This window comes from Choloepus didactylus, chromosome 17, assembly GCF_015220235.1.
Source record: "Choloepus didactylus isolate mChoDid1 chromosome 17, mChoDid1.pri, whole genome shotgun sequence".
Taxonomy (NCBI): Eukaryota; Metazoa; Chordata; class Mammalia; order Pilosa; family Megalonychidae; genus Choloepus; species Choloepus didactylus.
The window spans coordinates 16,587,702-16,601,080 of NC_051323.1; the positions used below are offsets into that span (position 1 = coordinate 16,587,702).

Consider the following 13,379-nt stretch of genomic DNA (forward strand, 5'->3'; position numbering starts at 1 on the left):
AATTAAGACCACAATGAGATACCATCTAACACCGGTTAGAATGGCTGCCATTAAACAAACAGGAAACTACAAATGCTGGAGGGGATGTGGAGAAATTGGAACTCTTATTCATTGTTGGTGGGACTGTATAATGGTTCAGCCACTCTGGAAGTCAGTCTGGCAGTTCCTTAGAAAACTAGATATAGAGTTACCATTCGATCCAGCGATTGCACTTCTCGGTATATACCCGGAAGATCGGAAAGCAGTGACACGAACAGATATCTGCACGCCAATGTTCATAGCAGCATTATTCACAATTGCCAAGAGATGGAAACAACCCAAATGTCCTTCAACAGATGAGTGGATAAATAAAATGTGGTATATACACACAATGGAATACTACGCGGCAATAAGAAGGAACGATCTCGTGAAACATATGACAACATGGATGAACCTTGAAGACATAATGCTGAGCGAAATAAGCCAGGCACAAAAAGAGAAATATTATATGCTACCACTAATGTGAACTTTGAAAAATGTAAAACAAATGGTTTATAATGTAGAATGTAGGGGAACTAGCAGTAGAGAGCAATTAAGGAAGGGGGAACAATAATCCAAGGAGAACAGATAAGCTATTTAATATTCTGGGGATGCCCAGGAATGACTACGGTCTGTTAATTTCTGATGGATATAGTAGGAACAAGTTCACAGAAATGTTGCTATATTAGGTAACTTTCTTGGGGTAAAGTAGGAACATGTTGGAAGTTAAGCAGTTATCTTAGGTTAGTTGTCTTTTTCTTACTCCCTTGTTATGGTCTCTTTGAAATGTTCTTTTATTGTATGTTTGTTTTCTTTTTAGCTTTTTTTTCATACAGTTGATTTAAAAAAGAAGGGAAAGTTAAAAAAAAAAAAAAAAGAAAAACAAGGAAAAAAAAAAGATGTAGTGCCCCCTTGAGGAGCCTGTGGAGAATGCAGGGGTATTCGCCTACCCCACCTCCATGGTTGCTAACATGACCACAGACATAGGGGACTGGTGGTTTGATGGGTTGAGCCCTCTACCATAAGTTTTACCCTTGGGAAGACGGTTGCTGCAAAGGAGAGGCTAGGCCTCCCTATGGTTGTGCCTAAGAGCCTCCTCCCGAATGCCTCTTTGTTGCTCAGATGTGGCCCTCTCTCTCTGGCTAAGCCAACTTGAAAGGTGAAATCACTGCCCTCCCCACTACGTGGGATCAGACACCCAGGGGAGTGAATCTCCCTGGCAACATGGAATATGACTCCCGGGGAGGAATGTAGACCTGGCATCGTGGGACGGAGAACATCTTCTTGACCAAAAGGGGGATGTGAAAGGAAATGAAATAAGCTTCAGTGGCAGAGAGAATCCAAAAGGAGCCGAGAGGTCACTCTGGTGGGCACTCTTACGCACACTTTAGACAACCCTTTTTAGGTTCTAAAGAATTGGGGTAGCTGGTGGTGGATACCTGAAACTATCAAACTACAACCCAGAACCCATGAATCTCGAAGACAGTTGTATAAAAATGTAGCTTATGAGGGGTGACAATGGGATTGGGAAAGCCATAAGGACCACACTCCACTTTGTCTAGTTTAGGGATGGATGAGTAGAAAAATAGGGGAAGGAAACAAACAGACAAAGGTACCCAGTGTTCTTTTTTACTTCAATTGCTCTTTTTCACTCTAATTATTATTCTTATTATTTTTGTGTGTGTGCTAATGAAGGTGTCAGGGATTGATTTGGGTGATGAATGTACCACTATGTAATGGTACTGTAAACAATCGAAAGTACGATTTGTTTTGTATGACTGCATGGTATGTGAATATATCTCAATAAAATGAAGGTTATAAAAAAAAAAAAAAAAGGAAATATAGAATGTAAGCTTTGTATCAATGTTGAATTTCTTGAACTTCTTAGCTGCACTTAATGAGATTGCACAAAAGAATGTTCTTGTCCACGGGAAAGGTATATGTGAATTATATTGTTTGTTCAAAGATATGTGCAGCTTGCTTTCATATGTTCAGAGGACAGAGCAATAGATGATGGATGATAGATAGGGAGGGAAAGAAAGAAATGGTGGTGTGACAGGATGTTAAAGCTGGTGCATGGGGTATCGGGGGAGGGGGGTCGGGGTATGATGGAATTCTATGTATGGGGTTTGTACTGTTTTTGCAACTCTTCCTGTAAGATTAAATTTATTTGAAAATAAAAAAAATAAAAAAATAAAAAATAAATAAAGGAGAAATTAAGACATTTACAGATAAAAGTTGAAGGAGTTTATTATTAGAAGATCTGCCCTACAAGAAATGCTAAAGGGAGTCCTTCAGGCTGAAAGAAAATGACACTAGACAGTAACTCAAAGCCATAAGAAGGAATAAAGAGAATGAATAAAGGTAACTACACAGATAAATATAAAATCCTGTATCGATGCTTAAAAAGAGGCCCAGGTTAAGGATTACAATGAATGAAATGCCAACACCAGGGCCATTTGCACTCTGCCAGCAGATGGAGTGGCCCAGGAATCAATGCCATAAGCATTGTTTGGATTCTAGATTCCAAGAAGGGGAGACACATTAGAATATCCAGGGCCTCGGAACAGTTACTTGCTATCATGCACATGTAATCCCTTTGCCTTCTGTTCCTACCAGGAAGACTCCTGATCTGATCACGGAGGCTGATCACAGGGCTCCAAGATGGACCCCACATGCCCTCCTCCCCTTCACCACTTGGATCTCTGTTCCTACCTTCTGGCCATGGTGGGCATTCTCCCAGCTCCAGGAAGCCACTGTGCCCTTCCTAAGGTCCCAGTGGAAGTGGTCATGATGGTGGAGTAGAGAGCAATGGAGAGCTAAGCCAGCTACCCACAGATATGAGAGTGGAGGGCCTGGGCTCCTGGCAGCCCACCCAGAGATGCCACACATTGGCCTCTCTTCAGTCAAACAATGAGGTTCTCTGCTTCTTATGCTGTCACTGATGCCAAGTTGTAGCTGAGCAGGCTCAGCTGCCCACCAAAGGGCAGGAGCATTAGATGAAATGCCAAGAAAAATATATATATATATAGAAACAAATTAACAATCACCATTTCTTTAAACGAAATTCATTAAGCATTTAGATTTGGTAATTTATACTTACATTAGAGTTTATAATTTATATGTACATTTAGTTTTTTATCTGCACATTTAGAGGACTTTATAAATGTTAACTTATTAACCATTCTAGAAAGGTAGATGGATGAAAAATGCTATTCTTATAAAAGGAGGAAATATGCTATAACAATAAAAAGATGGCATTTTGTTACTTCTTCACCCACAATGCAACCAATCACCTCTTTAGTTGCTGAATTTGTCATCTATCTACTGCACAACAACTTATGGCTCAAAAGAACACAAATCCAGTCTGACCTGGGTGCCACTGAGCTGAAATCAAGTTGTTAGGAAGGTCGCATTCCCCTCTGTGATGGTTAGGTTCATGTGTCAACTTGGCCCGGTAATGGTACCCAGGTGTCTGGTCAAGCAAGCATTGGCCTAATTTTTACTGCAAGGACATTTGTGGCTGGTTAACTAAATCATCAGTCAATTGGCTGCAGCTATAACTGATTACATCAATGAAGGGTGTGTCTTCTGCAATAAGAAAATGCAATCAGCTGGATTTAATCCAATCAGTTCAAGACTTTTAAGCGAGACAGAGAGAGGACCTTCACTTCTTCTTCAGTTAGCCAGCGAAGCGTTTCCTGAGGAGTTCATCGAACACCCCTCAGAGTTGCCAGTTCGCTGCCTGAGGAGTTCATCGAACACCTTCATTGGAGTTGCCAGTTTGCTGCCTGCCCTATGGAATTTGGACTCGTGCATACCTACAGTTGCATGAGACGCTTTTATAAAATCTTTTATTTAATATCTCTTGTTGATTCTGTTTCCCTAGAGAACATAACTAATACACCTTCTGAGCATTTAGGGGAGAATCTGCCTCCTGGCCTTCTGCAACCTGCAGAAGCTGCTCGCATTCCCTGGCTCACGGCCCCCTCCTCCAACCTGCCAAGCCAGCAACAGTGGGTTTTATATGGTGTCAATCCAACCTCCCCTGTAGTCTCCCTCTTCCACTTTTACATGGGACCCATCCCATATAATCCAGGATCATCTCTCCTTCTCAAGGTCCTTACTTGAATCACATCTGCAAAGTTCCTTTTGCAGTGGAATGTAACATATTTGCAGGTTCTGGGATTAGGACATGGACATCTTTGGGGGGTTATTATTCTTCCTACCACAGTTGCCCTTGTCCTGAAACAAATCAGAATAGACTTGTAATATATCAAGGCTGAGTGCTAAAAAACAAAAGAGGCAATAATGGTTTAAATGGAATATGGACTTTTGCAGTGAAAAATTCCTCCTTTCTAGGTTTTGTCCAATTTTAACTGGCATTCTGGTTTGAAAATGAATCACACTTAGATACAATTAAATACAAAATTAGAATAACTGGAGGAATAGGTTTCCAGTCAAAACCATGAGAGGAAATAGAACCTCCTAAATGAATATGTCAATTATTTTAATCTGAACAGAAATCACAAAAGCTTGCTTTGTAGTTTTTATCTTTCTACATATCACTCTACCTTGGCACTCAGGAACTACCATTCCTACAGTAGTCACAGCCTGTATCATCTAGTGGGATGTTGCATTAACTAAACTAGAGAAAAGTTAAGCTGGGAATACTATACTTGAGCATACTGACCATAGGTTTTTATGAACTCTTACAATAAAATGTCTGAATGGTCATTATAATGTATCTGTGGTTAAGAAATCAAATCTATCTTTTCTGAAAGGTCCAAATTCAACATGAAATGATATCACTACAAGAGTTTTTTAATTCTCCATGACAATGTTCTACCTAGTCAGTTTTTTGCAATGTAGCCTTATATCTCTTTTTTACTCCAAGATAGAAGAGTGATGTTGGTTGTACTCAAGGTATAGCCAGCATGTACCAGTTCTTCAATTTGACTTTTTAAAGTGCTTATGTTTGAATCCCGAATCAGAGAATTTCCAATTACTTGTGAAATGCTAATTGCTTTCTTGGATGAAGCAGTCTGTTTTATCATTAAACTTTTTCTCTGCCAAGGTGACATCTGGGTAGCTCGACACAAACTTCTATACCTCCTCTTCGGTATGTCCAAGGGAAAACAGCTCCTCTTTGATGTTTGGGTAGTTTCTTTGGGCATAGTCATTGGAAAGGTCTAGGGTTTCAGGTCCCAGACCACATATCGGAGCCAGCAGCTTCTCTTTGCTCAAGTTGAAAACAGTCTGTAATGTCAGCTCTCTCCTGTTTGGTGCTCTGAACTAAGATGAAAGGATTTTTTTTTAAATTATCTTTCTGAAAATATCTGTGGGATCTTTATGACCCAAAGACAAACGGACGTCTTGCAAAAGTTCAGAGCAAGACTAAATTGGAGACGATATGTGAGGTATCAGCAAAGGCATTTGCAAGTCTACACAACTGAGTAGAGGAACTTTATATTATTCTCTCAGTTTAGGTTACTAAACCAAAAAAAAAAAAGGATTCTGGAGAACTGCAAGATTTGATGTCATAATCTTTCTCAAAAGTTACCATGATTTTAGAAGACTTGTCAGATGTACATGCTATGCCTCATGAATATATTGATATGATACTTGCTATCACTACTTTGCTCCTTCCTTTGGAAAAAAGGAACATCTTCAGGTCCTGCTCATTAGGTAACCATCCTATTAAAAACTCCAGGCTGTCATTTCTTTGCCATGTCAATATCTACTCTCATTAGTGAGTCAGTTGTTTGGCAGCTCTTCATTCTCCAAAGGCTCAGTTCACACTAAAAATGAAACTGATTTGAAGGGGATTTCTCCTGAAAATCAGATCATCCAACATCTTGAACCAAAGAGAAAGTTATTTCTCATATACAAGAGGTTTAGTGGTGCCACAACTGTCAGGTAGCCCAAAGCTTGTGGAATGCTCATTTGTCTTAAAGAAGGGAGACTTTACATCTCTCCAGAAAGGCTGGAGAATAGATGTCTCTATGCACTATAGAAAGTGCTGTCTTCCTTGTTTCCTCACCAGCTCCTTAGCCTTACCAGATGATTTTCATGTATCTCTTGTAGATTTCCAGCAAGAATCCAGTCCCTGTGTCTCCCACCAGACTAGGCATGAATCCTCAAAAGGACAACTGGAGTAGGCAGAGGGTGAAACACACTCTAGGTGTGTGTTCTGGAAGACCTCTCTTAAGGGCTTGATGCTTTGAAAAAGAAGACATTGAGGTCATACACCATCCAATATGTTACCCCCATGCTTGAAACCTCTTTGGCTGTGGGTGTTCACTTCCCTGGATTGCATCTGTATGCAATAGGGAGTGGAAGAAGGAACACAGAGTAAGATATCCCCAGGGTCCTTGTTTAACAGAGAAAAGTAGCATGTGCTCCAGAAGAGTCTGAAGCCCTGAAAAGTTGAAGAACTGCTTCTCTCCCTCTCCCCACCTCAAGTGTTATAATAATAAAGACAATGATAATAATGGCAGCAATTGTTAAATTCTGGATCTTACGTGCCAAGCCCTTCACGTGCATTATCATGGATATTCTTCACATGCCATGAGGTCAGTATTACTATTGTCCTTATTTTAAGGTGACAAGAATGGAATTTAGTGAGTTGAAGTAACTTGTCTGGGATCCCATTGCCAAAGCTGCATCTTGGCACTGCCCAATTCCAAAGCCCAAGGTCTTAAGCAAGACTCTTGGCTGCCCTCTTTATTCATCATATTCGTATGCCTACAGTCTTCTCTTAAAGAAGGCTGAAATAACCTCCCCAAACATGTTACCAGGATACTAGTTCATGAGGTGGTGTTCCCTGAAGCAGCAAACTTCTATAACCCCATTAGATCATCAGAAAAATATTTTAAAGGGTAAATTGTCCTCATCTTCTCTTCAATCATTCTTACAATTAGGCAGGTTCTAATGATGATTTAAAGAGTTATCATCAAGGATTTGCGTCTGTCATTTGACTTGCCATATTTAGTCTTGGGTGCATAAAATTCCCTAGATATGCATTTCTTTAGAGATTAATTTAAAAAGACAAATGTTACTGGGAAAGGTAACGTCTTATGTTTACAGCTAATAGCTCAGGTATCCCCATCCCATACATAAGGCCAGACTCACCTAGGCATTTGAGAAGGGGCTGGGGAGATAGGGCTGCTGGTATACAAGAAGCGGGTCTGCTGGGACCAAGTTGAACCTTAATATTGCCCAAAAAGCTGCCCAAAAAGCTGCCTCCAGAGTTGCTGAGTCACGAAAGAAAGGTATGCTCAATACCCAAGCAAAGGAACCAGGGCAGGAGCCTGGGAGGTTGAAATCTACAGGGACTCAGTCAATGGTTTTCAACCTCTAATAGCCTAGGAAATCACTAAGGGAGTTTGCCAAAATTTCAGGTTCCTGGCCACATCCTCAGGGATGTTGATTTAGCGGAAGGCTGGCAGGGCGACAGAATCTGCCTTTTAACAAGCATGTCAGTGATTCTGATGCAGATGATTCGTGGAAGCAATAGATTAGGCAAAATCTACAGAAAATAGGTTGGAAAGTCAATGAGGAGAGACTTGGACAGAAAAGAATGAATTATAAGCAAGTGAATGAAGGGGGTTCTTAACATCATAGGCTTGCCTCACTTCGTCAAGGTAGACTCTCAAAGGACTGTGCATGAGAAGTTGGATAGAAGCAAGACCCCAGGGTCTGTGTCATGAGAGGGGAGAGAGGTAATGGGGGAAGATGTAGAGGGAATTAGGACTCAGTCCACCTTTTCAGCTTCTGGGATTTCATTCCCAATATGCTCTTACAACACTCAGTACCATCTCTCTGACATAGAAAGGCTCGTTAACCCCCACCCCAACCTCTGCCCTTTTTTCAGTCTTCCCTTATGCAAGTTTGAAACATCAGAATTAAAGTATAAAATTTTCACTTTCCACTTATCTGTGTTTCCAGACATATTATGCCATTAGCTGCCAACTTCTGGGAGGCCCCAGTGTTGAACTCTGTCTGACTCAGGATGGAATTGTTTATTTTCCTTGAACTCTAAACAATTTCTAGAGAATTTTCTGGGAAAGTACTTTTTGTGTGCAATCCTAACACTCAACCTAATTTTATGACTTTTACAATTATTTTTAACTTCCCCCTTATGTTCAGCTCAGCTCAGACTCATATCCAAGCAAGGAAAGAAATCTGTATACCAGAGCAAGGCTGTTTATGTGGACAGTGAGAGAAAGGGGGGAGAAGGTCCAAAAATATCTAAGACAAAGGCAGGAGAAGTCAATTACAAGTAATGAAAAAAAGACTATAAATCACAACTTTCCCTGATTTTATCCTTTTTTTTTTGATGACAATAATGGGCTCCATTAGATAGAGTGATGACAGGGACAGTGCCCTGGTTGAGAGTGGGGGATGTCCCGTTGTCTCGGTGCCCTTTCTTGGCTACAGAATGAGAGTAGGGCTTATTTTGAGATCCCCTAAAACTCACTCTTTTAGCAAACATTTTACTGAATGCCCAGAACTGCTCCCTCACAGATGACAGGTAACTTCTCTGGGACCTGAGCAACGCTAGTGCTGTGATACTCTAGAAATAAGCTCCAGGGACTCTGAAGCTTCCCTCCAGTCACAGGGAGCCAGTTTTTGTTCATTCACTCTTTGGTCTCCCCCAGTGTGCCAGGCCCTGGGCCGGACATCGGGAATGCAATAGGAGTGCAAACAGGCATGATCCCATGCTCAAGGAGCTTTCGGGCTAGTGGGAAAGACAGTTAATCAAATAGTCCCACAAATGACTGTGTTAAGAAAAATAAAATGACCACTTGCATTGGACATTGCTAGGAGGGACCCCTTTCCAAGAGAGGATTTTCCAGAAGACAAAACAATTGATCTGCAGGGTCTTTCTGAAAAAAATGGAAGAACAGAATGTTATTCCAATGGAACAACAGAACCGCAGGTAAGTAACACCTGGTGATAAACCAGTTTCAGTCCAGTAGAGATAGCTTATCAGAATAGACAACACACTGTACTAATGAATGTATATCTGCTCCCCACTTTATAAGACCCCCCCCATATAAAATGGAAACATCAATCAAAACATTTCCTCACTTGCTTCTGCATTTGCCCGAGAGATGAACCCCCTTTCTGCCCACTCGGTGGAGCTCCTTTCACATGCATTTTGGATGCTGATTCATGAATTGGAAACTCTCAAATGAATGCCCATAAATAATATCGGTCTAATTTTTTAAACAAAGGTATAATTTAAAACTAGGACTATTATTGGAAGAAAGGCTTTTTTATAAGAGCCTGTCACAAAGGAACTGGACCTAGAATTAGAGGTCAGGGAGGGCTTTTCTGAGAAAAATGATACTTGATCTGAAACCCTAAGGATGAGAGGAAAACTAACCAGACAAAGAGGAGGAAAAGAGAATTCTAGGCATGAGGAACGGCATAGGGAAAGGCCCGTGGTGAGAAGAGGTCCGGCATATTGGCGGTACTGAAACACAGATCAATGTGACTGGAAGGAAGAGGGAGGAAAGAGTGAAAGGAACTGAGGCTGCAAACGGGGGAAGCCAGTGGCCATGGAGACCCTTGCAGGCCAGGACAAGAATTTTGGTCTTTAGTCTTAGAACAAAAGGAAGTCACCAAAAGATTTAGAAGGTGATAGGACCAGATCTGCGTTTGAAAAGATCACTCCAGCTGCACAGAGACCAATTAGGGGGGCATTGCTCTAGTCCAAGTAAGAGGGTGTGGAGTCTTGGACTAAATTGGTAGGTGCAGAAATGGAAAGAAATGGATGGATTTGAGAAGTGTTTAGGAACTATATGAGGTACATTTATTTGGTGACAGATTGGACTGGTTGTGGGGAAAGAGGAGGTTTCAAGGGTGAATTTGAGGTTTCTTACTTGTGTAACTAGATGAATGGTGGCACCATTTACTGGGATACCAGGCTTGGGAGAGGGGAGAAGCAGAAGCATCATGAGTTTGACCTTGAACATGTTGAAGGGAGAAAACTTTGAGACATTCAAAGGAGATAACAAGCAGTTGGATATGCAGATTCGGTGCTCAGGGAGCAGTCTGGGCTCAGGATATCAATGTGTGAGTCAATTGTAGATGGCAGTCGATGCCATGGGCATGAATAAGCTTGCAAAGTGTGATCGTGTTGGGTAATTAACTGCAACATTTAATAGCTGGGTAGAAGATAATAATGAGTCTGCAACGTTGTCAGATTATACCCTGAGTAGTAGCAGGAAAGCCAGGGGAATGTAGTGTCTTGGAAGCCAATGAAAGAATGTATCAAGGAGAGGAAACTGGTGTTGACTACTGCAAATGAGTAGAGAAAAAGAGGAAGTGGAAAAGGTCTAGCAATGTAGATATCCATGCTGGCCTTAGCAAGGGCTGTTTCAGTAGAGTCATGAGATAAAAGCAGATTACAGGGAGCTGAGGAGTGAATTTTGATGAAGAAATAGAGACCCAAACCCACAGAACTTCAAAAAGGCAATTTTTAGGAGAGGACAGAAAGGGTGGTTGCTAGAGGAAGTGTGGGATCAAGGGAGGTACTTTTAATTAGTTTTTGTTGTTTAATAGAAGAGAGACGTGGATATATTCCAGTGGCAACAGGAATGATCCTATTGAGAAGGGGCAGTTGAACAATATTTAGAGTACAAAGGGAGAATTGATGGCAAATGATTTCTGAGAAAACAGGGGAGTGGAAAGCAGAGTGCAGCTGGAAGATGGGAGACAAAGGGTGAAGGTGGGTTAAGAGATTTGCTAGTGGGATATCAGAGAAATTCCTCTATCTGATGGCTTCAGTTTTCTCTGGGAAACAGAAAGTGGGGTCATCTACTGACAATGCAGCAAGAGATTGTGGAGCAGGGCTATAAGCCAATGGATGGAGGAGAATGTAGAAGATTTCAAAAAAATCATTGCAGATTCCCCAGAAACTCTGATGCAGTAGTTCTGAATCTACATTTAGCAAACAACACAGCTGATGTGATACAGGCTTTGAGAAACTGGCCAAAAGTTTCAGGACATGTTCCCTTTTGTGTCCCCTGTGAAAACCACCATCCAGAAAGGAAATCAATGTTTGCAGTTAATTACTGGCAAAATGACCATCTGTGTGATTCCATGTCCCACATGGCCCTAATCCCCGCAAAGGAGCCAGTTTGACCAAGGTGGGCTCTGAAGCCGTTCTTGACCTTATGGGGAACTTAACAAACCTTAATTCAGTTTAAAGGCAACTCAGCATTATCTCAAACTTACTCTATTATTCGGAATTTAGGCCTGAGTTCTAATAACCAGGAATGTATTTCATCCCCAGAACTATGGCCATTCTCCTTATTCCCTTCCATTCCAACAATTACCATACATTAAAACATTAATCATTATCTAATTTGCCCATGAAAATTCTGATGAATACCTCTTCAAAAGGTAACTATACATGAGTATGCACATAATCTAAAACCTAGACTCAACTATCAACACTCAACTATAAATTTCAAGCAAGATAGATCAGAACTGATAATTACCTAATCTAATTTTGGAAGAAGACTAATGGTATATATTTTGAAAAAGCATTTTAACAATACCAGGATCATTCATCTTGACACATAAATGGTTTCTGTCCATGAATTTGAAGCCCAAGGATAGATCAGTATACTCCAGAAAGGATCTTATTTGGATTTTGGTCATTTTTCTAATGAACTTCTCTTCCCTCTTTACTCAGCTAACTCCCATTAGCCTTCAAATCTCAGATGAAATATTACTTCCCCAGAAATTTTACTCCTCACCCCTATACCCAACTCAGAGGAAATCCTCATTGTTATTCCCTCTCATATCACCCTGTTCTTTTCCTTCTGGCACTATCACAATTTGCAAATATATATTATTGGTTTGAGTGTGTGTTTAAAGTGTCTAGTTCCTATTAGCCTGAAAATCCTATAAAGAGCCCTGTTAGTTTTGTTTTACAATGTACATTTATTTCAAAGCACAGTAGCAGGCACAAAGTATCATGATACTGGATAATATACGCATGAATAAATAAAAATTGAGATACAATGAAGTTTCATAGTGTTAATAATATAATAGCTGTCTTTTTAAAATCTTCCCATTCCACAAACTAAACATTAATTAAGAGAACCAAATTTGAAATGCATCTCTAGAATGCAGTTGGCAGAGGGATTTAATATTATTAGCAAGGGAATGGCTCTATAATTAGGAGGAAATAAATGCCTACCCTCTTTGAAGATGGGTAAAGCCCATTTTGTGTTTTCAAGGGACACTAGAGACTATTATCACTTAAAAGTAGATGATCCGTAGACAGTGATGAGCTGTTAGATGTTTAATAACTGGCTCCCTGGTATAAATACTTCCACCATGGCTAATTTCAAACTACCAATTGTTTAACAAACAACTCACTAAATTTCTGAAAAATTGACAATTAGCCACTGTCCTAGTTTGCTAATGCTGCAGAATGCAAAACACCAGAGATGGATTGGCTTTTATAAAACGGGGATTTATTTCGCTACACAGTTACAGTCTTAAGGCCACAAAGCGTCCAAGGCAACACATCAGCAATCGGGTACCCTCACCAGAGGATGGCCAATGGCCTCCGGAAAACCTCTGTTAGCTAGGAAGGCAGCTGGCATCTGCTCCAAAGCTCCGGCCTCAAAACGGCTTTCTCCCAGGACGTTCCTCTCTAGCAAGCTTGCTCCTCTTCAAAACATCACTCCCAGCTGCACTCTCTTTTTTCCCCCCAAGTCAGCTCATTTATATAGCTCCACTGATCAAGGCCCACCCCGAATGGGCGGGGCCACGCCTCCATGGGAACATCTCATCAAAATTATCTCCCACAGCTGGGTGGGGCACACTCCAAGCAAATCTAACCAACACCAAAACTTCTGCCCCACACAAGACTATAAAGATAATGGCATTTGGGGGACACAATACACTCAAACTGGCACATTCCACCCCCTGGAACCCAAAATGGCATTATCTTTCCAAATACAAAATACATTCATTTCACAAAAACTTAAATCATTTCAGTAACAAAAGTTAAGTACAAAATCCCATCAAAATCAGTTTAGGCTTGGTCAGTTCTAAGGCATAATTCCCCTCTAGCTGTGGATCTGTGAACCTAGAACAAGTTATGTGCTTCCAATACACAAAGGAGAGACATTCATAGGATAAACATTTACATTGCCATAAGGAGAAACAGTAAGGAAAACAGGGTTAACAGGAGCAAAACAGTTCCTAAAACCCACAGGACAAAGTCCATTAGATTTCAAAGTCCGAGAGTCATTTCCTTGGGGCTTGAGAGAGTGGGAGCCTAACCCTTCCCAAGGGCCTTTTCTGCAGCCCGTTCCTCTCCAAAC

At 40.9% G+C, this 13,379-nt stretch overlaps 1 protein-coding gene and 1 pseudogene across 1 annotated transcript in view; one reads left to right on the forward strand and one right to left on the reverse strand.

The window, feature by feature from the left end:
- The window catches only part of LOC119512632 (GC-rich sequence DNA-binding factor 2-like), a 935,299-nt gene that overhangs the window by 669,306 nt on the left and 252,614 nt on the right, over positions 1–13,379 (forward strand). The window lies entirely within an intron of this gene.
- Positions 4,893–5,991, reverse strand: LOC119512743 (annotated as a pseudogene).